This window comes from Strix aluco, chromosome 1, assembly GCF_031877795.1.
Source record: "Strix aluco isolate bStrAlu1 chromosome 1, bStrAlu1.hap1, whole genome shotgun sequence".
Classification (NCBI taxonomy): domain Eukaryota; kingdom Metazoa; phylum Chordata; class Aves; order Strigiformes; family Strigidae; genus Strix; species Strix aluco.
This window is the reverse complement of record NC_133931.1, coordinates 76,879,419-76,902,785: the sequence shown is the minus strand read 5'-3', so window position 1 is coordinate 76,902,785 and position 23,367 is coordinate 76,879,419. Positions and strand designations below refer to the sequence as shown.

The 23,367-nt window shown below is 42.0% G+C and overlaps 1 protein-coding gene across 3 annotated transcripts in view; it reads left to right on the top strand.

Moving 5' to 3' along the window:
* The window catches only part of VWC2 (von Willebrand factor C domain containing 2), a 63,429-nt gene that overhangs the window by 39,293 nt on the left and 769 nt on the right, over positions 1–23,367 (top strand). The gene's annotated exons all lie outside the window — the stretch shown is intronic.

Genomic DNA, 23,367 nt, shown 5'->3' with positions numbered 1-23,367 from the left:
ATAGGGCATTAAATGTTACTATTCTGTATAATTTCCAGTTAAGCAACCATTCTTGCTTTTCAGTTGCTTTCCATGGTGGTCCTCTGTCCATCTATATGTGTGCATAGGTGCTTCATTTTGTATTACACAGATAGATAATTTTAAATTTCGTAATAATCTGAGCGTGTGTGTCTATGTCCATGCCACCTTAACACAGAAACAATAAGTTATGTGTATTATCTAAGACTAATCTATTTATTGAACAGAAGTTTGGGGGAGGTGGGTGATCTCTCTGAGTGGCACATTTGAATGTGACTCTGGTATATTCTCACCAATGCAAAGCCTAGGTAGAATTTTATTGACTTGATGTGTTCATTGCAAATGCAAGTTTCAAATACATATAGAAATTATTATATCAAGCAGCCGTATATGCTTCTGTTTGCACATGATCAGTTTTTGAATTATCATAGCCATATATAACATATTAGTGAAGTTAAAAAAGCTTTGATAGTGTGAGTTTGGGAAGCCAGGTTATTCTGTTCTGCCCTTCTTCCCACCCTCGTTAAAAAAAAAACTTCCCTCCATTTGTCCTGTGTCTTATTTGACTGAATGTGTAGATGCACGCTGAGTCTGACATCTTGTTTGGTCTTCGGAATCACCAACACTGCCCACACTGCACCATGGTCAGCAGGAGGACGGGCTGCTTGTGCCACATGGTCTTGGCAGGAGAAGCCCAGTGCCCGGGGTTCATGGGGAGGAACATATGCCCCGGTGCGTGGTGATAGAGTCCATGGCACACCCCAGGTGTAAGCCTGTGCTGGATGCGTGGGCAGCGGCGTCCTTGGTATACAGCATGCTGCACAGCGGTGCCATAAGCCACAGCTACCTGAAATGGCTCGCAGAGCAAAAGGTTTCATGCTTCATACTGTTAAAACAGCTAAGCAAAATCCTACACAGAGAATAACATGCCCTTTGAGGCCTCTCTGGAAGTTCAGAGTACCAGAGAATTCATACTTGACATGATGTGATGGTTTTCCAACCTGTGGTTAAACATACATGAAATTGCTGTAACTCCTGTCAAAGTGACCTCTGTCATGGTCCTTTGTCATTTTACAGTACAAAGCCTTTCTGCATAAGAATGTCAGAAGATCCTGCATGGCAGCAAAAGTTGGAGGGCCAACTCACCCGAGAGGCATGCCGGGTGAGTGGAGGTGATGCAGAAAGATACTGGTTCTGCAGTGGGATCCCTCTCATTGAAGAAGCTCACAAGAAGGGGGGATTTAGGAAGCATTTGGATGGCCATGGGCCCTTTCTTTGGGCCTTGGTGTGTTCATCCCAGTTTGTTGGCCAAATTTCATCTTGAGCAGTTTTTGTTCCTAAAGTGTTGACATAGTCTTGCTGATGTCATTGTATCTGCTTTGCTCTACCCTTTGCACCTGTATTTCAGTATCGGATGAAATAAAGTTAATAGGCTTATATTTACAGGCTGATACAGAAGTGACAGGACTCTTAGGTCCATGGAAGATGTTTTGTAGATTTGTCAGTATTAAGTAGGAAAGAAGCATTTGTCCGCTGGCTATTTTTTTACAAATCTTTCTCATATAATACTTGTTTTATTGCAAATGTGCTTTTTTATTTTTTGAGATTTAAAAGTTTTCCTCCTAAAACTACTTCCTACATATTTTTTCCTTTCCCACTTCTTTTTTTCCCTTTACCTAACCTCCCTTGTTCAGTAAAAGCAGAGAGGAAGAACTGAAAAAGAAGTATGGGGAAGCAGAACGACCTTAATTTTCAAAACCAAAAAAGCTTAAATTCTCTTTAAGTTTTTCAAAAATCTTTTTTGAAAGCAGGGCTGCTTAGAAGTAAACAAATGTAAAATATCTTTTCTCTCATATTCTATGTAGAAAAAGAACAATTTTCTTCTATATTTTCAACTGTAGAAAAAGAACAATTTTCCTATATATTTTCAACATATTTTTAATCATCCCCAGTATAAAATTTCATCAGATCATGTCTGAAAGTTGATGCTTTAAGATACCATTTCTGGTCTTGTACTCACAATTATAGTCTGAAGTTACTTAAATGTTACAAAGTTCTGCAAGTGACATTGCAACAAGAATATCATGTATAGATTGACATATGACAACAGTGTTACAATGATTTATGACATTAAATGTGGTACAGGTTGAGAAAGATCTGTGTGTTTTCATAGCAGCTCTAGGCTTCTTTGTGTCAAATGTCTCCCTGTGGAGCTTAGGATAGTCCATGGCTTTGAGTATGTAACAAACCCTGTTTTGTGCTCACATTGGCTTCTGGTGGTCTGAAATACAGGGTAACCTGTAGCTTCATTAATTCATTTTTTGAGGTTTTGGCAGAAAGAAAATGGAAATATTATTCTGACAATGAAAATGTTTTCCTGCAAATGAAAGATGAACCTTGTTGCAAAGAATTAATGCTTGGGTGAAATTGGTTTAGACTCCATGATGAGCTAAATTTTCACTTTTTCACTTTTCTTTGCCCTTTTGCAGGTCAGTGAATCTCAGATATAAACTCATGGTGGAGTATTTAATAGACTTAATAAAAACCCTGAAAAACTCAGATTTTAAGAGGCAAAAATGGTGAGATGACTGCTCCTCTAGGCTGCAGCTTTGCAACAATAGTTGATATTCACTATTTACTCCTAGAAGGAACTGATAGTGAAGTCTCATCTCAGGACCTTATGAAAAACAAAACAAAACAAAAAAAATCAGTTCTGGTACCACTGCCTCACTTTCAGGAACGAAAGCAGACTTCTCCATACTCATCTAGTTACTGCTAAATGTTTCAGACCCACTCAAAAAACACATCTGCAGTCTGCTTAGCTGCTTGCTGCGGGAAGCTGCAGAGCCCCCGATCCTGTGTGCACCTGGTTCACCTCTCCAGCTGAGTCTGCCCCCACCCAACCCACAGCAGTCCTTCCCGCTTTGCAGAGCTGAGGCGTAAAACTGATGTCCTTGGTCCAACCTGTGGGTCATAAAAGCCCACGGGGAGGGAGATGAATCTGTTCTGACCACAGTCCTCTGCTTGCACATCCTTGTTTTTTAGAGTAAAAGCAAAAGTTTGGCTACACAAACCTACCTTCTTTAAATCTCTGGAATAGAAGTAGCCTGAAAACCTGGTCTTTTTTTTGATTAAAGAACTTTCAAAATCCTTCAACAGCTCAGTAAAGCTTTTACAAACCAAAAATTGGGAAAATAGCCAGGGTGGGTTCTCCACAGCCCTAAGAACTTGCTACTAAGTATGTTGTGACGTATTCCTGCGCCCGGGAGCTATCCTTATCACACATTTAGATAGTTCTGCAATGGTTCTGTAATAGCTTTGTGGTATGTGGCAGTTTGGGATATAGGCAAAGGGAGTTAATTCCATTATCAGAAGAATTAACCTTCCCATCCCCTGGTTAGACTGGAAGGAAAGAGCGAGCCCCAACTGTGTCCTGCAGATCCATTTAAGAAAGATCCTTCAGACAGAAGGATGGTTCCCCATCCAAATTTAGATGGGTAAACTCAATCCTTACCCGAGTTCATCCTCCAGTTGGTTTTTGGTGTTCTGACTGATCGTACATTTTGCTTTCTTATGTGCATTAAATCTATGCCAAAAGAAACTTGAAGCATGTCTATTAAAAAATTACAGGTATCTGTCTCCTCCTTAAACATTCACAGGTTACAATTACTGCAAAACTGCTCTGAAAAATGCCTTACAATCTGCTTGGTCTATGATTTCTGCAAGTACCATTACTCTACAGGAATGAATTGGGGAACATCCAAATAAATATAATATACTAAAATCATAGATTAGCAATGCCAAAATGCCAATAATTATTCACTGTGTTTCCTCAGTGTCATTCTTTTTGGGAGAGGAGATTTGAGTCCTCCTCAATTGGCTGAACTTCTTTGGAGTTACTAGTTTATATGAGTATGTGCACAGATGAATGAATATAGCCATTTTCAGCAATGTGACATCATTGCATTGGAGGTTGCATGTAAAACGTATGGGGAATCTTTAGGCTTTGGATGGTTTATAAAAGTCTCTCAAAAGAGGAGAAACATAAGCAAAATGGGGATGGTCACCAGAGATTTAGTGCCGAAATTAGCAGCTCACTCTCAAAAAAACATAGGGCACAAAGTCAAAGAGCAAGGGACACTCACAACTGTGCTGTGACACAGCATATTGGATGGAGAAAAAATAATTTAAACTATTTTTGGTATTCAATATACATATTGGGTCAGCCTTTAAAATAAAACATTAATGATCAAAAATAAATGATATGAAGAAACTCTGTTTTACCCCAGTGCTATCAAATGGAGCCAATGTCTAGCCCAAGTTAGAAATATGGAAATTTAAAGAACCCAAAGCTTTCCTGAAAAAAACAATAGACAGTATATACTGTATATTTTTCCAGATTTCCATTAGAATCTTAATATGACTCTTTGATTTATGCTGGGGGTAAAAAAGACCAAAAAAAAACCCCCCTCTGTGAGATTCACACTTACATGTTGCTGTTGGAAAGCACCAAAGTGGTAGCAGTGTTTTTGAGTCTTGCCTTCAACATACCTGCATATGTTCAGGACAGCCAAGATGTCAGGACTAGCTTTTTTATCAATGTTCTGGAGGAGTTCAGGAGATGTGTGGGTGAATTCATGCAACATGCACTCCTCTAATGAAAATTGCAACACCCATGATGAGAAGGCAAATCCCTCGCCAGGACGTGGTATTCCTGAAGTCGATGTGCAGCTCAGTACGCTTGCGATGCCTGTCTGCGAGAACATGATGCCTTCCTGGTCAAGTCTACTGTCTGTACTTGAACAGGCAGCATGAAGTTGTGAACAGATGGAGTCCTGCAGCTGTCTCAGAAATCAGGAGGTGTTAAGGGCAAGAAAGAAGAGTAGGAAGATATGGAAAGACTAGAAGTGAAGACAGAAAGAAAAATGGAATGAGAAATTGGAGCTTTTTGATTACAGTAATTTTATTTTACAGAACGCAGGTATTAAAAGTTAGGAAAATTGCATGCAAAATGTTGCTTCTTGTGTGTATGTGGAAGGTGGGGGACTTAGGTAGTAAGAAGAATAATGTGCCGTGGGTGACGCTGGGGACCGCAATGCACGTACACCTGGCAATGGAGTAGATTTGAGGAAACTCGTTTAGATGTGAGGTGCTCGTGCCCTGGTAGCTGGAGGAAGAAAGGGTGCTCTTAAGTTTGATTTATGTTACATGAGCTCTTTTGAAATCTTTCTAATGCCTCGGACCTGGTTTCCTGAACATGCGGACATGCACATTTTTGCATGGGAACCTTGCTTTCTTGTTTGTTTAATTTCCTTGCTCTCTTACTTTTCCATGTTTTCTTTTACCATCCCCATCCCTCCTTTATTGCTGTGTGGCCAAGGCACTCTGTTCTTCTAAGTCTGTATGGCTGAATGCTCTGCACACTCTTCCTGCAGTCTTTTCATGAAGCTCACATTTGAAAATTGAACCCAGGGCAAAGGAGCATCTTAAGGGGAAAAAATAAATGGGGGGGTGGGGGGGGTGGGGGGTGTGTGTGGAAGCATTTCTTAAAATCATTCTTTTAGTAGAAAGCAAATAATTAAGAACCCAAGCTGTAGGAAGTCTGTAAAGAGAGTTGAATGTGGTCAAACACGACTAGGCAGGCTAGCCCTCTTCTTTAGACGTTTTGTCTCACTTCTTAACAGCCTGGAAGTGGAATCTGGCTTTTAACCAGAAACCTATGTTAGAAATGGTCTTTTAAAAGCAATGTCATGTGCAGAAAGAACTTGGAATAGATTAGTTATTGGGAGAAATAAGCAACTGAGTGCGGCTTTTAAAAGCTCCACTTTGAAAAGAAATGAAGGGTAAGGAGAGGAAGTGCCAAAGAGATAAAAAGCAAAGTTTTTCTTGCTGCCTTCCATTATATCTGACATTTTATCCTATTTTAAGAGTTTGCCCCTTTCTGACTTGTCAGGATCTGCATTCAATCATTACTTGTCAACATAGTTTTATTTAATATGAATAAATATGCCATAATTAGCTAAAACATGAGTCTCGTAATTACAGGTGTAGAATTGTTTTATTTGCTAAGAATTTGTGCCCAGGGAAGGTGACACAACATGCCAAGAAGGCTTAAAATCTGAAATCTAAATTTATCAATCTGAATATTTAACCATGATTAGGGTATTTTGACTTACTTACAGTATCCTTTAACAGTTCTGGTGTTTGCAGCACTAGCCGCAGATGAAAATCCATTTAACTGTATTTTTTATTGCTGGCATTTTGAAGAGCCATTGCTTCTGTTTGCATATGATTCCCTCAGAGAATCTTATTTTTGCAACTGGATTATTTTGCCCTGCTGCTGGGATGTTTTTACCTGGAGCACTGTTCCTAATACAGTAGAAATAAACTGACACTCGTGCTTGAGGGAAGAGACTCCTTGATGTGTTTTATTCCTTGATGTCATTTGCCCAGAATTATACAAATTCTATATAAAATTTTCCATTCCAAAGTGCTTTAATCTATTTTAAAGCATTTAAGTGGTCTTATTCACAGCATTATGGTCAAGACTTCCCTTAAAAATTATTCTGGGTTTTTTTTGTGATTGCAATTTAGAAATAAAATGATCCCTTGTTAGCTTGTAACATAATAATACTGGAAACATTATTTCCACTTGCACTTTAGACAGCAAGAGTATATTTAATTGTTAGAAATTGGTTAGTGTCTTTGTACCGCAATTTTAAGAAAAACTGTCACTTTCATCTAAAGGATTTAGGTGACTTTCCCTTTTCAAAATACAAGGGGAAAAATATATTAAAAATCATTGCTATTCTCGTGCTTAAGAAAGTGAACAGATCCTCAAAATATAAATTCATAGACCTTTGGCTAATCTTAGAGCATGTAAGTCCCAAGATATGGTTTGAAATCCTTGTCTGGAAGGCATCGTAAAGGAGAAAATCCTTATTATCAAGAGCTTCAGCTGTTTATCCTCTGCATAACACCTCTGCTGTCTCTCACATTAAAAGAACTAGTCTTGCTCAATGAAATTAATTAGGTGAAGGCTCAAAGCAAGCAAAGGTACTTTTTCGTACATGGCAGAGTGCGACTCTGGAAGTCAGTGCCACAGTTTCCCCTGGCTGACAAAAGTTTGCATGGATTTGAGAAATGGTTAGATACAGTCATGAAAAAGAAAGTCAAATAAAGCAAAATGCAAGGAGCATGGGGGCCAGGGAGTTCTTGTGTTGATTCCTGGGGTAATTGACATCTTCATCAGTGAACTGGTAACAGGGAGTGTGCGGTTGATTTTCACAGTTTTGGATGGTGTGAAGCTCTTTTGCATAGTTGGATGCTGTGCCGGCGGCAAACATCTCCAAAAGTAGCTTACAAAATGGGGTGGGTAAAAAGTTGACAGAGAAAGCTCAGTATATGGTGATGTCCGTAGGGTTAATAATCTAGATGGTGCCCCTGTGCTAGACTGAGAAGCTGTGGTTGCAGCTCAGGAGTGGTTACTGAGAGGTTTCTGAAATCACCAGCTCGATGTGCTGTGGCAGGCAACAAAGCCAACAAATTAATGCCCGTAATCAGAAATACTGTCCATAATCAAGAAGGATAATAAGAATAAGATAGAGGGTGCCAGTTTTTCCCCACTGATGCACCCATGTGTGAGCACCATGTGTAGTCTTGGTCTCTGCACCTGAGGAAGGCTGTAGCAGAAGTAGAGAGGGTGCGGAGACAAGCAGCTAACACACTGTGGGGGATAGGGCTGGCTGATGAGAAGAGACTGAGTCTGCCACTCTCCCTTTTGGAAAGAAGACGGAGGAGGGTGTGCATGAGCAAGGTTATTATAGAGTTACAGAGTCTGTGGAGAAGCTGAAATATTTGCCACCTACCACTGCACTACAACGTGTGGCTTTTTAGTGTTTGGTGTGTACAGATATGTATGCAACTTAATCACTGCAGAACCACCTTGTTAATTTGAGTGCTACCATGTGTGGATATGTTTGTATTACTAATGTTAGATCCCTGAAAGCTCTTCTGACTGTGGTTAGTCTTTGTTTCCTTCATCTCTAACACATCTGTGAGAGAATTCATCTATGTTTTAACTTTTCCTCACTGTTCAATGCCGATGTCAAATAACTAACACTTAGTATTTGGACTGCAAGGCGAAGCCCTAAATGGTCCTGTAGAAAGAAAAATGTTGATCATAATTATTGTAATTAATTTCCAAATTAGGATTGGGGCTCTTACTGGCAAGGTCCTATGCAAAAAAAAAAAAAAAAAATGCAGGAAACAGTCTCAGCTCTGAAGAGTTTACAATGCAGTAAGCAAGAAAAGGTAAAGATAAAGAGGGAAGGGAGTCAGTGTAGATATCGTATGACTATTAAGCTGTTTGCTTTTTGTGAACTGGATCTTCTGTCCTCTGGTCTTCATGCATTCTCTAGCGCATTCTTAGAACTCCTCGTCTCCTGACCACTTCTCCATGCTCTCTTGAAAACACATCCAAAGCTTTCGCTCTGCAAAGATCCTTACAGAACTCATTTTTTCTGCACGTTAATACACGAATTTCAATGGCACATGCATAAATTACACACATGCTTGGAATAAAGAATGAGAAAAGAAATTACTAATCCATTGCTGGCTGTAGACTTTACAAGTACCTATTGTGCTACTAAAGCTTCTGGTATCAAGTGCAAAGGGAATATTTGCAAGTTAAGCCCCTGAGCAAGGCAAGAATAAACCACACCTTGCAAAAGGGAACAAGTCAGAGGAGCTGGTGGTTTGTTCCTCTTGGGCTTTGCTAGGACATCGATTCTTCTATGGGAAACATTCCCTTTCCACGTCTCTGAATCCCACATATTTTACTTTGATCCACTCTGTAATTAAGAGCTCCTCCTTTTAATTTAGTTTTGTCTTCTAGGAGGTTTCTGTAAACTAGTAACTTATAGTCCACACCAGCTTCCCAGGTCTTATGCTTATGCTGTGTATGTGGCAGGTGAGCAGTGATAATTTTTATCACCGTAGAGTAGAAGAATACTCCAAAGACAAATGAAGTAGCTAATACTGTAATCATAAATCAAGCACTTAATTGTTGGTTGTAGGACATCTTAGAGTAATAACTTCATTAGAAAAGTAAAATGTAATTTTTAGTCTTGCCACTTTCATTTCATTTACTACTCTTTTTCTAGTGCACTAATCTGAGTTTTACAAAAATCAGTTCAAAGTGTCTTGGGAATCATTTACAATTTTGTGAGGCTCTGGTTTTGCCTAGGAGAAAACAAACATAGCTTTCAGATAAACATAAAAGCACCAGCTGTTTTTCCCCCATAATTTTTATTTCCATAATACTTGCCTTTGGAGATAATTTTACAAGAAGAAACATATAACGTGGAAATATTTAAGACCAGGTTTACAATAATTCTATTACTGTAAATACAAAGACTAGCTTTCATGCCTCGGTAACTGTTCCAGGGGTCTGATGTGTTGGGAAAAGAGAAGAGAGATGTAGGAAGCAGCCCAGCCTCCCAGTGCCAGCTTGGCCATCTTGGGGGCCATTGCCTGGAAGCCAATTTGGTTTTTGTCAGGACAGTTTTCCAGACTGTTAATTTAATGAAAGGCCTGATCTGATTTCTTGCTTTTCCCAGAGCGTCTTTGCTGGAGCTTGCTGGCTACTTCTGTGAACAGGATCTTCAGCAGTGTTGGTAGTGCCTGCATCCTCACGTGCTTTTGGCTTAGTGGTAGGACATTTAGGTAGTTCAGCCACTGACTGAGAATATGTTGTCTCTTCTTTCTTAGAGGAGCAGACATCTTTGCAACCTCCATTATACGAATTTTGGCTGTTTAGATTGTGAGCTTGTGTTGGCTAAAAACAGCAGGCTCAAAACAAGCCCTGACTTCTTTTGAAGGTGTGTCTGTATCCTGCTATCTGACTGGGATGAACTGTTGCATCTTCCTAGCCAAAACAGCCTGTCCTCTGACATTACAGTTGATAGCTAAATACAAAAACTAGATCCATTGATACCTCTTTAAAAGTTGCAGTGGGAATGCTGAAGGAAACATTCAGCTTATAACCACCACCTTACATTTCTTTCACTAGACCCTGACCCAGCTGACATACATCCACTTACATACAAATCTGGCTGCTCTAAGGGGATTGACTCCTTTGCTGGGCTCTTCCCAATTCACACGCCTGTGTAATGGAAAGAAAGAGTGTGCACTAATAACGTTGCAGGAGAAGAGTGCTGCAGTATCAAACGGTGGTCTTAACTTTGCAGCACATGGGAAAATAAGTGCTGGATTCAGACACCAGAAATGAAGAAGTTAGGCGATACTGTGTGGAAGATTTCTTTTGGGTAGTGCATACCCTTTTATGTCTGCCCCTCTGAGTGACATGCAATTTCTGTGCTGCTGCACTTCCCTGAAATGAAAGAATTTGTGTAACTCACAGAGAGAATCTTTGCATTTAACAAAACTGGTTCCCATATCTTTCATAATTCATGTCTCTCACTTCAAATCACCTGTCTTTCCATCTCCACAAAGAGATGATCCCTTAAAGTCATTTTACCAGTCACCCTGCCTGCTTTCCTGCTTTTCTACTTCCTGCTTGCAATCCCACTAATTTGGTCTCTTCCAACACCAGTGGCTTCCTACTCTTTTGCCTTTGCAGTGAATCACCCTTCCATCTTCTGGTTTCTTACTCTTCCTACCCCAAAGCATCTCCGTTTGCATCACCCTTACACAAGTCATGAATCAACAACTGACTAAGGGTGATGCAAACGGAAATGAGAGGGAATTAACTTATGATACTCAGTGATGGATTTCCATGTTGCAACTTAAAATATTTAGATTTACTTAGTACCTGGCTGCATTTCTAAACAACTGTCTTTAGATATGGTCCTAAATTGAATATGTGGAGGAACCGGGTCTTAAATTTGCAACTCTGACTTGCTGACAGTTTCTGATCAACAGAATAATAGCTATTATCATCTCAGTCTTTATTCTGTGCAAGACCTTAATAAGGTAAGAAAGTGGTAGGAGCCCATGTCAGAAATTGGGCTGAAACACAAGGAGGGCATCTGTGTGCTGGTGAAGGGGATGACCTGTAGGCCAGGCTCATGACTCGTTGTGGCAGCACCTGCCTGAAGGAGGTGCGATGACTTGCCTCGTCCTTTCCCTCCATACACAGAGGCCACAGGTGGCTGGCTTAGACCTGATCCCTTGGTTTTAGCTGGCAAAGTTGGGTGCCGAGTGACTTATCCCCAGGGCTGCGGCTGTGTGGGAGGACAGCACTGGAGTGGGGACCGACATCAGACTTTCCCTGGGTCACATCCTGACAGGCCATCGGAGCAGAGCTGCTCAGGGCACCAGGGGCAGGAAGGGTGTGCTCTCACAGCCACATTTTTCTCTTCAGCTTCCTGAACAGGTACAAAATACAGTCTTTCCAAAGCAAGCTGTCTCAGTGCTGTGTTTCATAACCACCAGGGAAGAATCATTAAAGGGGAAGAAAAGGTAGAATTACTGATTCAGCAGCATGGAGGGCAAAGCATAACACCTCTCTTTTGCTCATAAAAATACCATGATTTTTCTCAGTTGTGGAGTAACCTAGGTGCATCTTAAAGTTGATAAAGAATTTTTTCTTAGGAGAACTTAATATCTCTGTTCTTTAAAGGTATAATTCACATAGTATTACTATCATGTTAAAATAACCAGCAATTACAACTGTATATTTTGTAACTTTTCACACCTAAAGATACTAGTAGTTCATTAGGACTAGTGAATAAACAGGTTCTTTGATTTCCATTCTGAGTCCCATGCACTACACCTGTTTTTTAGAAGTACAGCTTTTTATTTCAAAGAAGCTAACAATTCATGGCAAAGGATGCTTTTAGAATTCATTATATTTTAAAGTGATGTATGACATACTGACAATTATAATTTTTTTTTGGCATAGATCTCTGTCACTTCTATCCCTGTAATAAAGGGTACTATTTATCTATTTTTAAGAGGCAGATTTTTGGAAACATTCTAATTGACAAAGGTAGAACAGGGAGAGGTGGTCGTCAGTCTTCAGTATATATTAAAGAAAGTCCTTTGTGGATCAGGTTTTTTTATGTTTTAAGTAACAGTTGTGCTGGGATTGGTTTTGGCTGTGTTCTTACCTTTTGTCATGTAACTCAAAGGAAATGGATAAAATGAGCACAACATCACAGATACAGTCCAGAAACTGCCACAGGACCAAAGTCTCCGGGTGTGAAGCTGAGCAGTTCAGATGTGACAGACCACTTCTGTTACTGCACAAACTTTATTCCCTTTCAGAGTCTCAACTTCTGTTCCCCTTTTCTGCAGCTGACAACATTGTTCACAGCTTGTCTGTATGAGAGGGTGTCTGAGACCCTATACCGCTGCTCCTTTGGTGGAGATGCTTTTTTATAGGTTAGCGTGTTATCACTTTAGCAGCAGATTACCTAGAGAGACATGTTAGGTACATCTGTACAACTGCAACCAGAGCAAAGCAACTCTAGTGAATTTGGATGAGGGACTAGAAATCTGTCTGTGTAGGCAAGCCCCTAAAACAAAAAACCCCAAAGCATTGGTTATGATGACAAAACCCAAAATAACAACAAAAAAGCCAAACCAAGCCCTTAATAAAACACTTAATTTTGCAAGGGGACTATTTAATTGGAAGAGTTGTCACTGTCTGCTGTGACAGTCTTTCTGGAATCGAATGGTGCTACATTCAGTATTTTGATATGTCGTTCTCAGTAAGAAAGATAATCCCTGATTTAACTGTATTCAGTGTATTTATTCTAAAATGGGGTGAAAAAATGGCTGATGCTTAACTGGTAATTTTTTTGTTGGTTTGATTGAATAATCCCTTGTAGCAGTAAGTAGCCACTGGCCATCCTTGTGTACTGTATTCTCACTACCCCGTGTTTTATACTGACTGGAAAAATATACTGATTTAGATTCCACTTCATTGCCAAAGCAGCGTTATACTGTACTTTTGTGCCACTAGCTTTCAATTTAGTTGAAGTCTTCAGGGATTTTTCCATCGTAATTCTCAAAATCTCTTCTTTCATTAGCGTCCTGCATTTAGTATGGGTTTCAGGATGCATAGAATCCTGTACATTACTGCCTGAGTTACTGTACACTTCTCGGCAACCTAACTAACCTGCCTGATAGACGCTACAGCCCACCAGTGCTGCAGTGTTTTGGCTAATTAAAATGTGCTTTTAGTTCCAGTATTTGCAAGCAGGTCTCTGATGCATTAAATTACCGACCTGTAGCGCATGCTTTTGGAATTGCAGAGTCTATTTAAATTTACATAATAGTTTTTAGGATAACTTGTTGAGGCATTTCACGTGGCTTGCTTAGTCTGAAGAGTAACCTGATGTTTCCCAGTGTGAAGAATATGACTTATTGCTGAGCAGGTCTTTCACCAGGCCCCCAGTAAACCCACTGAGCCCAGCAGGGTCACTGGGATGAATAAACATCTTAAGAAAGGAAAGGATTAGCCCCGTTAACCTCAGCAGCAGAGCTTTTAAGCCCCCATGCTGCAAGTGCTGGGGCAGGCAGCAGCTCACCCCGCTGAAGCCCACATAATGTCCCACCACCGTTGTCAGTCCGTCTGTCCCCGCAGTGCCTGGCAATGCTTCTGCAGTTTCCGTAACCGAGAGAAAATTTAGCAAGGCATTGCTTTGTTTTCGCAGACATGACCGCCCTCTCTGGGCTTCAGAAATAGTTTCCAAGCAAGTAGCCAATGCTTTTGTTGCATACCCCTGCTCCCATGAAGCTGCTGGGCTCTGCTCCACCAGGAGCATCTCTGCAGGATGCTGCACTGCAGGACATGTCCTGGACCTCTTCTCTTCCAAGCTGGCTTTAGCCCAGGCTGGTTCACCATCTCTGCCCTGGCTGGTGCAGGGGGGTGTGGAGAGCTGCGGGGAGCACAGACGAGCAGCTTTCTGCAAATGTGACACAGGTGAAATCCTGGTCCCAGTGGGCAGGGCTGGCGGTGAGATGGGCTGCAGGTGAGCAGCACCAGCCCCGCAGTGTTTCTGTTGTCTGAGGCATCTGATGAGAGTTTTCCCAATGCATTCAAGCCCGGTGTCTCTAATTTCCTAATCACCTGGGTGGTGACTGAGCTGCAAGAAAGCTGAGCGCAAAATTGATGCACGGCTTGCTGGCTTCTAAGTGTTTATATAATTTTCTGTAAGATACGCACAATGTTCAGCTCATATCTAATGGATGCTGTTTCTGGGTGGAACACAATATCCCTTTACAAGTCACAGGAGTTTTGAAAATCATTTTAAGTAGAGTATTCAAGTCTTTCTGTATTTTCTCCGATAAAGGAAGTTGTTTGATGTATCTTATTTTTTATGGCACTTGATCCTCCTATTTAATTGGGCCTTTTTATGCTCTGAGGCTGTTTGCCTCATACGGTATTGGATTGTGTAGTGTTCGATGTTCCTTTGCTTCTTTTTGTTCAGTACACAAAAAGCAGATATCTGAAATTCTGCTCTCTGAATACACATGAAAATCCAAGGGGACAGCGGTGGCAGCAGCAGGATTATGGACTGTTCCCTTCCTGCAAGCAATTTCTACCTGTGCAAAAGTAACTGTGCAGCCCTGGTTTTGGTAGCATTTGGCATTGTCATTTCAGGGATGCTAACATCACGGCAAAGTGCAAGGTGATGGAGAAGCAGAGCTGGGAGGAAGCAGTGGCGGATAGGATTGGTCCAGTGGCTGTGGTGGCTTCGTTTTGTGTTCTGTGGGATTTTTGGACACTTGTCCAATTTCTAGGACGGAGCCGGAACAAAACATTAATCAATAGTGCTGTCACACATGCTAAATGAAAAAATAAAACAACAGAACTTAATCATAAACAGGGCTTTTGAGTCTCATAAGCAGAATATTAAAACCCAACTCAAAGTAAGATTATAGCTCGTTTTATCTTCCAGATTAAAGCACATTCACACACACATGCGCGCACACAGAGGCACACTTAGACTACAGCAGGTGCCGGAGCTTTGATACCCACATTGTCACAGCAGTGCCGCGGAGGACATGATCACCCCTTTTCGTTATGGGAGAACTTCACTGAGCTTTCTTCTGTCTGTCTGCTCACAGCAGATGCTGCTATATCCGTCCTTCTAAATTAGGTGGCAAAATGTTATTTTTAATTGTTTTGCCCTTGGCAGATTTTCTTCCAATCTGTCCGTTCCCAGTGCATCTAACAAAACATGACCCTAACAAAGGGAGGGGTTTTATTATTCTTAAAAGCACCAAGGCTCTATCTAGCATGAACAAAACACTGCTTTCATGAAAGGTAGCACATTACACACACTGCCTTTTTGTTACTTCCCACAGCAGCTAAGTAAAATCGCAAAATGGATGAATACCTTTATTTTTCTTCTCCCTGTAATATATATATACACATTTACTGGAAGTCTGTTAGGCTATTTACCATGGTTCTCTGGCTGACAGTATATTGAGGCATTGATAAACCACAGAAACAGTACATGGTTCTTCAGGGTCCCAAATTACTCTTAAAATTGCATCTACCTGAATCCTTCTTCTGTAATTGAAAACTCTCTTTTGGACGTGGTTCGGTAGCGTCCAAAGGTACTGAGGCGAGTAAAAGGTTGCACTGGATTGGGAGCAGTCAGATTCATGACGGCAGCAGGGGTGATGAACTTATTTTTGTGAGAGAATGAGAGTCTGCTGTAATCCTAGTCACAGACTACTTTTGCCAGCTGCTTGTTGTGCTTTATCTTCTGAGCTGACGTTTCACAGGAGATAGACATATTTTATATATATACGCATGAGAGGGAAGCAAAATCAAGTCAGGGAGATACAGAGCCTTTAGATGAGATTAGCGATTGGAAGGGCACAAAGTAGGTACCGATACCATCTCTGGAGGAAGTGATTAGATGTGAGAGGGATGAGGGAGGTAATGCCTGTATCTCGAAAATCTTGCTGCTGCGGTGCTATGTGGCAGAGCAGCCTTATTTTGCCTTGCCATGCTGCATTAGCACCTTTCGAAACTCATCTCAAATATCCCAGCAGGTGCTCTGCACTGGGATGGAGGCAGGCGCAGCCACCCTTTATCCATGGCTTGGTCCTTGGCTGTCCTCGCTCCCCGGTGTGACTTCCTGCTGGGGTGTGGAGGAGTCCTTGGTTTTGTGCTGTGGCATTCCAGGTCATCTGCATCAACAGGCAGCTTGAAATGCAGGCAGGGAGCTTGTTGACATCTCTTCTTCCAGCTCCGTGTTTCATTAGTCTCTCTGGCATCTGCAATAGATCCTGGAGGAAGTCTTGAAACGTCAGAAAGAAGAAAGATCTGAAAGGTGGGAGGGAAGGCTTCACTTTCCCTGGCATGTTCCTGAAATTACTGAGCAACAGGAACACTCTTGCTGTACATGGAAGACTGTCAAGTAGCATTGCTGTAAAGTGAAACTACTGAAATGCAGAAAGGCAGCAGAAGATTTGATTTCAGTGTAATGAAATGTATGTTTTTCTATAAGATTTCTATCTAGTATAAAATTCATAGTGTCATGAAAACGTCAGTTCAACTTTTTCATCAGTGGTCACCACAGAAAGGCATATGTCAGGAATTAGGAGGAAAATGGGAAACAAAACAGGGAATATCACTGTGCTACCGTACAAGCCCATTGTGCTTCTACAACTTGCATGTGGTGCACAGGTGCGGTCCTCACAGCCCAAAAAGGAGGTAGGAGAAGTGGGGAAGGTCTGGGGAGGTCAGCAGGGACAAAGGGGGTGCAGAACCAGCCTCCTCAGGCTGCAGGTGAGGTGATGGGAGGGAAGGGAACATCACACAGGTCTATAAGCTCATGAATGGCACAGCAAAGGGGAGATGGTTGTTACTGCCGCTTCCACGGTGAGGATTAGGGAATACCAAATCTAGATAGCAGGTGGAAAGCATCAGACAGCAAGTGAAAACTGTTCTACCCTGTGTGCAAGACCTGTGGACCTCCTTACCACCAAGTGCTGTTTATAGGAGTTCAGGAGGATGTTGGAAAGGTTAATCATAAACAAGCCTATTAACTCCATCCATTAACTCAGCACACAGGAGCCATTTACAAAGTCTCTGATTCAGAAAGTGCTGGAAGCTGGGTACGTGTGCTTGCTCTGTCCCTATATACTTCCCTGTGCATCTCCTTTTGGCTGCTGCAGGTGCAGGTGGACCTCCGATCTCACCCAGCACAGCTGTTTCTTATATAATATCATGGTTCTGAAGATACCCAGGATGAAGTGTAGGATCTGTCTTTTCATGTTGTAACCATTGGAAATCTCTCCATGAAATTTGAAAAAAAAAAAAAAAGTAGAAAAAAAATAGAGGTTAAGCTAAATGTTGAGGTTATGTCATTTATGAAGTGCTCAAATACCACAATGATGAATACCATAAAAGTGTCAGGGTAGATGGGACTGCTGTCGGGTACCTTGGAAGTGACCTGTTTGACTGCTGCAAGAAGCTATTAAAAGGGCAGCTATTAGGGAGTTTAGTATAAAGCAGAGCCCAAAGCAGTCTCACATCAAAGTGCTGTATTACAGAGGTTATCACTGTACTTCTAATTGGCAAAAATTTGCCGTGACTTACTCTCCAGGCAAACACATTAACTTGCAGTTGAACAGATTTCTTTGTCCATAATTTGGTTTAACACATGATGAAAACAGTTGATTAAAACACGATTTACCAAATTGCTGTATCTTACATTTTTGAACTGATCAGAACACGTGCTCATGCAAAAGCAAGGGCAGGCTGCAGAGGAAACCGGCACAACTCTGTAGCGTACAGCTGTGGTTTTGTGGAAGGAGAGGAGGAGAAGCTTCAGAGAGCCTCTTGTGAGGTTGTCAAGGTTACAGGTGCTATTGCTTCTGTAGGTGAGTGGCTTGGGCATTCTCTGCTGATAATTGGTAACGGCTGTTTTCTTCCCAGATAACAAAATTTGCATTTTAATTAGATTGTTGCTTTTGTCAACACTGAAGCATAACACAGAAGTCATTGGAAGCTTTTTACAGGACCAGTGTAAGGACTTTGAAAAAAAATTACAATAGCAGCATTTACCCCAATAATATTTTTAAACTCTTTTAGTTTTAAGCATTTAAGAGGTGAGGATCTCATTATAAACTCTCAATAAATTAACCACCAAATATTCTGTGGTGGGTTGACCCTGGCTGGATGCCAGATGCCCACCAAAGCTGCTCCATCACTTCCCTCTTCAGCTGGACAGAGAAAATCAACTAAAGGCTCATGGGTTCAAATAAGAACAGGGAGAAATCACTCACCAATTACTGTCATGGGCAAAACAGATTTAACTTGGGGAAATTAGTTTAATTTCTTACCAATCAAATCAGCGTAGGATAAAGAGGAATAAAAACAAATCTTAAAAACACCCCACCCCTCCTTTCTTCCGGTGCAGGGGGATGGGGAATCTGGAATTGTGGTCAGTTGATCACCTGTTGTCTCTGCTGCTCCTTCCTCCTCAGGGGGAGGACTCCTCACACTCTTCCCTTGCTCCAGCATGGGGTCCCTCCCATGGGGTGCAGTCCTTCAGGAACAGTGTGGGTCCCCCACAGGGTCACAAGTCCTGCCAGCAAACCTGCTCCAGCGTGGGCTCCTCTCTCCATGGGTCCACAGGTCCTGCCAGGAGCCTGCTCCAGCGTGGGCTTCCCGTAGGGTCACAGACTCCGGGCATCTAACTGTTCCAGCGTGGGGTCCTCCATGGGCTGCAGATGGATATCTGCTCCACCGTTAACCTGAAGGGCACAACCTGCCTCACAGAATCACAGAATCATCTAGGTTGGAAAAGACCTTTGAAGATCATCCAGTCCAACCATTAACCTAACATTGCACAGTTCCCAACTACACCAGATCCCTCAGCGCTATGTCGACCCGACTCTTAAACACCTCCAGGGATGGGGACTCCACCACCTCCCTGGGCAGCCCATTCCAACGCCTAACAACCCGTTCTGTAAAGAAATGCTTCCTAATATCCAGTCTAAACCTTCCCTGGTGCAACTTGAGGCCATTCCCTCTTGTCCTATTGCTTGTTACTCAGTTAAAGAGACTCATCCCCAGCTCTCTGCAACCTCCTTTCAGGTAGTTGTAGAGGGCGATGAGGTCTCCCCTCAGCCTCCTCTTCTCCAGACTGAACAACCCCAGTTCCCTCAGCCGCTCCTCGTACGACATGTGCTCCAGACCCTTCACCAGCTTCGTTGCCCTTCTCTGGACACGCTCGAGTCATTCAATGTCCTTTTTGTAGTGAGGGGCCCAAAACTGAACACAGTAATCGAGGTGCGGCCTCAACAGTGCCGAGTACAGGGGCAAGATCACTTCCCTGTCCCTGCTGGCCACGCTATTTCTGATACAAGCCAGGATGCCATTGGCCTTCTTGGCCACCTGGGCACACTGCTGGCTCATGTTCAGCCGGCTGTCAATCAAGCCTCACCATGGTCTGCACCATGGGCTGCAGGGGAATCTCTGCTCTGGCACATGGAGCACCTCCTCCCCCTCCTTCTCCACTGACCTGGGTGTCTGCAGGGTTGTTTCTCACATATTCTCACTCCTCTCTCCTGGCTGCAATTTTTTCCTCTTTCTTAAATACATTATCCCAGAGACATTACCACTGTTGTTGATGGGCTCGGCCTTGGCCAGCAGCGGGTCTGTCTTGGAACTGGCTGGCATTGGTGCTGTCAGACATAGGTGAAGCTTCTAGCAGCTTCTCACAGAAGCCACCCCTGTATCCCCCCCTGCTACCAGAACCTTGCCACACAAACCCAATACATATGACTTCCTAGTTCCTTAGATCCCAGTATAAATGTTGCTTTTGGAAGGTAGAATTCACTGTTTTGGATGCAGGGAGGCCGAGAGCTGCGTGCCAATCTGGTGCTCAGTGTGAGAACTGAGGATTTGCACTGAACTCGCTGCTTTGAGACATCGCTGAGATGACAGCAACTGTGCCTTAGCCCTAGGAAAGAAATCTCTGCTGATCCCAGCATGGTATGGCTCTAGCGGAGTCTGACAGTGCCAGTATATACTTTAGGAAAACAAATTATGTCGTGGTAGATTTCAAGCTGCACTCAGAATTGGTACAATATGTCATATTGAATTTTCTGCCAGATTTAAGAGTGATATGGCAGGATCTTCATCTACTGTGGAGATGTGCAGCACTGCTGACTTCCTTAGAGCTATATAAGTGTATACAGTTGGGGATGGGGCCCAGGAGGTTTATACTATAGATCAAAGAAGCTCAAACAAGCCACTGCTGCACTGAACGCGTACTGGGTGCTGAAGTTGGGGGGAGTAGTGGTGTTACCAAGCAGGAGCTCAGAAAGCAGGCAGCCTGCTTTGTAGATCAAGGAGAAGAGATTCACTTCTCCTGCAACAGCAACATCTAGTCAGAAAGCCCACCACTGCTTTGGAGTTGGAACAGCCCTGATTTACTTGGAAATGCTTTTCATGTGCTAAGTCAGGTAATTTTGCAAACTTTTTAAAAAAAACTCAAAAATGTCTCGCCCTTTGTGATGGGAAGCTTCAAATCTTGCTAAATCAATATAAACTGCCCAGTTTTAAGTAAAGCTGTAGTTTCAGCAAGTGCCATGCCTTTAGGGCAGCTTATCCATACCGAATGTGGAGGATACACATGCTTCTGCTTCCCTCTGGTAAGGGAGACTGAGAAAATGGCACTCTGAGTCTGCATAAGCATTTGTGTGCCCGCTCTGCCTGTAAATCTGGTTTCTGCAACTGCTTCTCAGATGAAAAGGGAAGGGATGAGTGTCGCCTGCTTGGTTGAAAGAGAGCCACAGGACACCAAGAGACAGGACTAGCTCACACAGCTTCAAAATTGAATGAGGTTTGGGGTGAAGCTCAGGGGTTTTTTTTCCCTAGAATAAGTCTGAGGGTTCGGAGAAATGATATAAGGAGAGCTGTGGAATTATTTTTCCGTGTTTGGACACTATATTGTACTGACATTTATGTGCATGGTGTTGCAGTAATACAGTCAGTTCAGCCTTTTCATTGATGACCTTTTCTGTAACATTAACCATAATACTGTGCACACGCAATATTGCAAAGAAAAAGATGAGGCAAGGATGCCAGTTGACTGTTGCCAGTCTAAGTACTCTATAGGATTTGCAGTTACAGTAATGATAGGTGCAAATGCAGAACCAGAAAATAGGCAACTTTTTATAGAAAAGTTGCTTGATACTAAAAAAATATTTGTGGCTGTCATTTATTTTTGTAGGGTCCCTTTCTCAAGGAGGTGGTTATTGCTGTCCTGTAGATTTACCAAAGCAATGACTTTGCCCCATATTAAGTAGTTTAACAATTTAGGGCTAACTTATATCTCTACATTTAATAACTTTCTGATGTAAGAAGGACTCGTCACGCATAGCATTAAGGTGCTACTAATTGTGAATGGAGGCATTTACATTCTGAATCCTAGTGAATATATTACGTGTGTTGCACTGTTTTTACTTCATTCCCTGGTTGGGTTTTATAACCAAGTATAGCCTGTAACATTTACTTTCCCAGAATGAAATAAATCCTGCACAGGGGATTGACATCACTTTAGTTCCTCTTGTGCCTTTTACATAGTGTTTAAATTTCAAGTGGTCTTGTAGGTTTCATACAAATTCTCCATGGAAAGTAGTTTCTGCTTTTAGTATTTTAACTCTTTATATCATATAGCTTTGTAAATCATGGGGCTATTACAGGCCAGCATGTAAAACATTCAGGTGTCTTTACCTAATGTGGGGGTGAACCCATCTTGGGATGAAAGTCTATTAGCTGCAAGAAGAATATGGTATTTAACTGATTTGAGTTAATTAGAATTAATAGATTTGCATTGAAATCTTTTGAAGTTCCACTGAGGACAGCATAGTTGATAATGCTGCTTTATCTCAGTTGAAAGCTAGGGCACCCCGAAGCCTTCCTTCCTGTGTTGTCCAGCCCAGTGATACTTTTCATGGACAGCCTGAGGGGGCTTCAAACCCAAAACTATCACAGTAACATTAGGTTAGTAAAGCAGGTAATTTTATATGAGATACGCTGGTTTTTGCTATCCATTCTGCATCCAAATGAATGGGCAAGAAGCCACCCAAAACTGCAGAAGAAGCCACATGTTAGAGATACTTGTCAACAGTCAGTCCTAAAATAAAATACTGGCTTAAACACTCAGAGGATTAATGGGTAGGACTTGGTGAAGCAAATTTCTGCAGGTCTTGCAGGTCTCTTCTAGAGGGTAACTCTTCAGTGAGGAAAGGCCTTCAATGTTGTCAACTTGGCATCTGAATCTCAGGCTTCTGTGTCAGTACACAAGCACATAACCTGATCCAAAGAGATAACTATTAAAATTGATTGGTGAACTATTTGATTTGTGCTTTAGAATGTGCAGCATGCCCCTACCTTTGGTTTTCAGAGGAAGCACTTAAAAAAGTAAATACATTTCCTTAGAAGGAGAAGCCATACTGTTTGGCTTAGGTCCTAGAGTACACCCTGGCAATGGAAGACTGAGCCTCACCTGTGATTTACTTACTTGTGTGGCAAACAGGTTGGCAGTCAATAAGCATTTTGCACGCCCATTTTGTTTCAAGATTTTCAGCTGTATCAGATCAATATATGCTGGCCCCTAGTACCCGTCCTATCCTGATGGATATGGTACCAAAGTGCTGTTGAGTGGCCAGGCTCTGCCTGAGCAGCTGTTGTGTGTGCTTAGTGAATGGAAGGGCCAGGTTCCCCTGAGGACATGGCAGTGTGTAGATAGGAGATGGTTGGTAGGGTTTAGTGCTGCTTTACAAGTGTGTGTGGATTCTCAACGCAGAAATAGACTTCCTCTTTAACAGAACTGTAGATAATACAGCACTTGCAGCCTTCTGTGGCAGAGAGATGCAAGGATGTCACCTTTTGAAAGAACCAGATTTGTCTTGTGAATACTGTGCTGGTGGGCTGTTCTCCTGCCTCATCCTTGGAAATGAAGTTATTTCAGTGTACTATTAAAAGGGGTTTGTAGACTTGCTGACTTACATTTTATACACAAAAAGCGTCTTCATTCAGAAGAGGCTGGAGCTACTCCATTTTAGTGGAAAAGGACTATTTTCTCATGAAATGGAAAATAAACTAATCTGATACTTTGATTACTAAACAAAATACAATGCTTGTTTCCAATGGAAAAAAAGTAATAGCATTTATAATCTGCTCTCTAGTAGCCTACAGTGGCACTGTTGCATTATCAATAGCTGGCTTTTTCTCTAGCTTAAATCTGTGTTCGTCTGCATCGTCAGTTTGTGCCCAGGTCTCTGTCACAGTCGCATGTTTCACAGAAAGGCTTTATTGCACCTTCCCTGTGGAAGGCA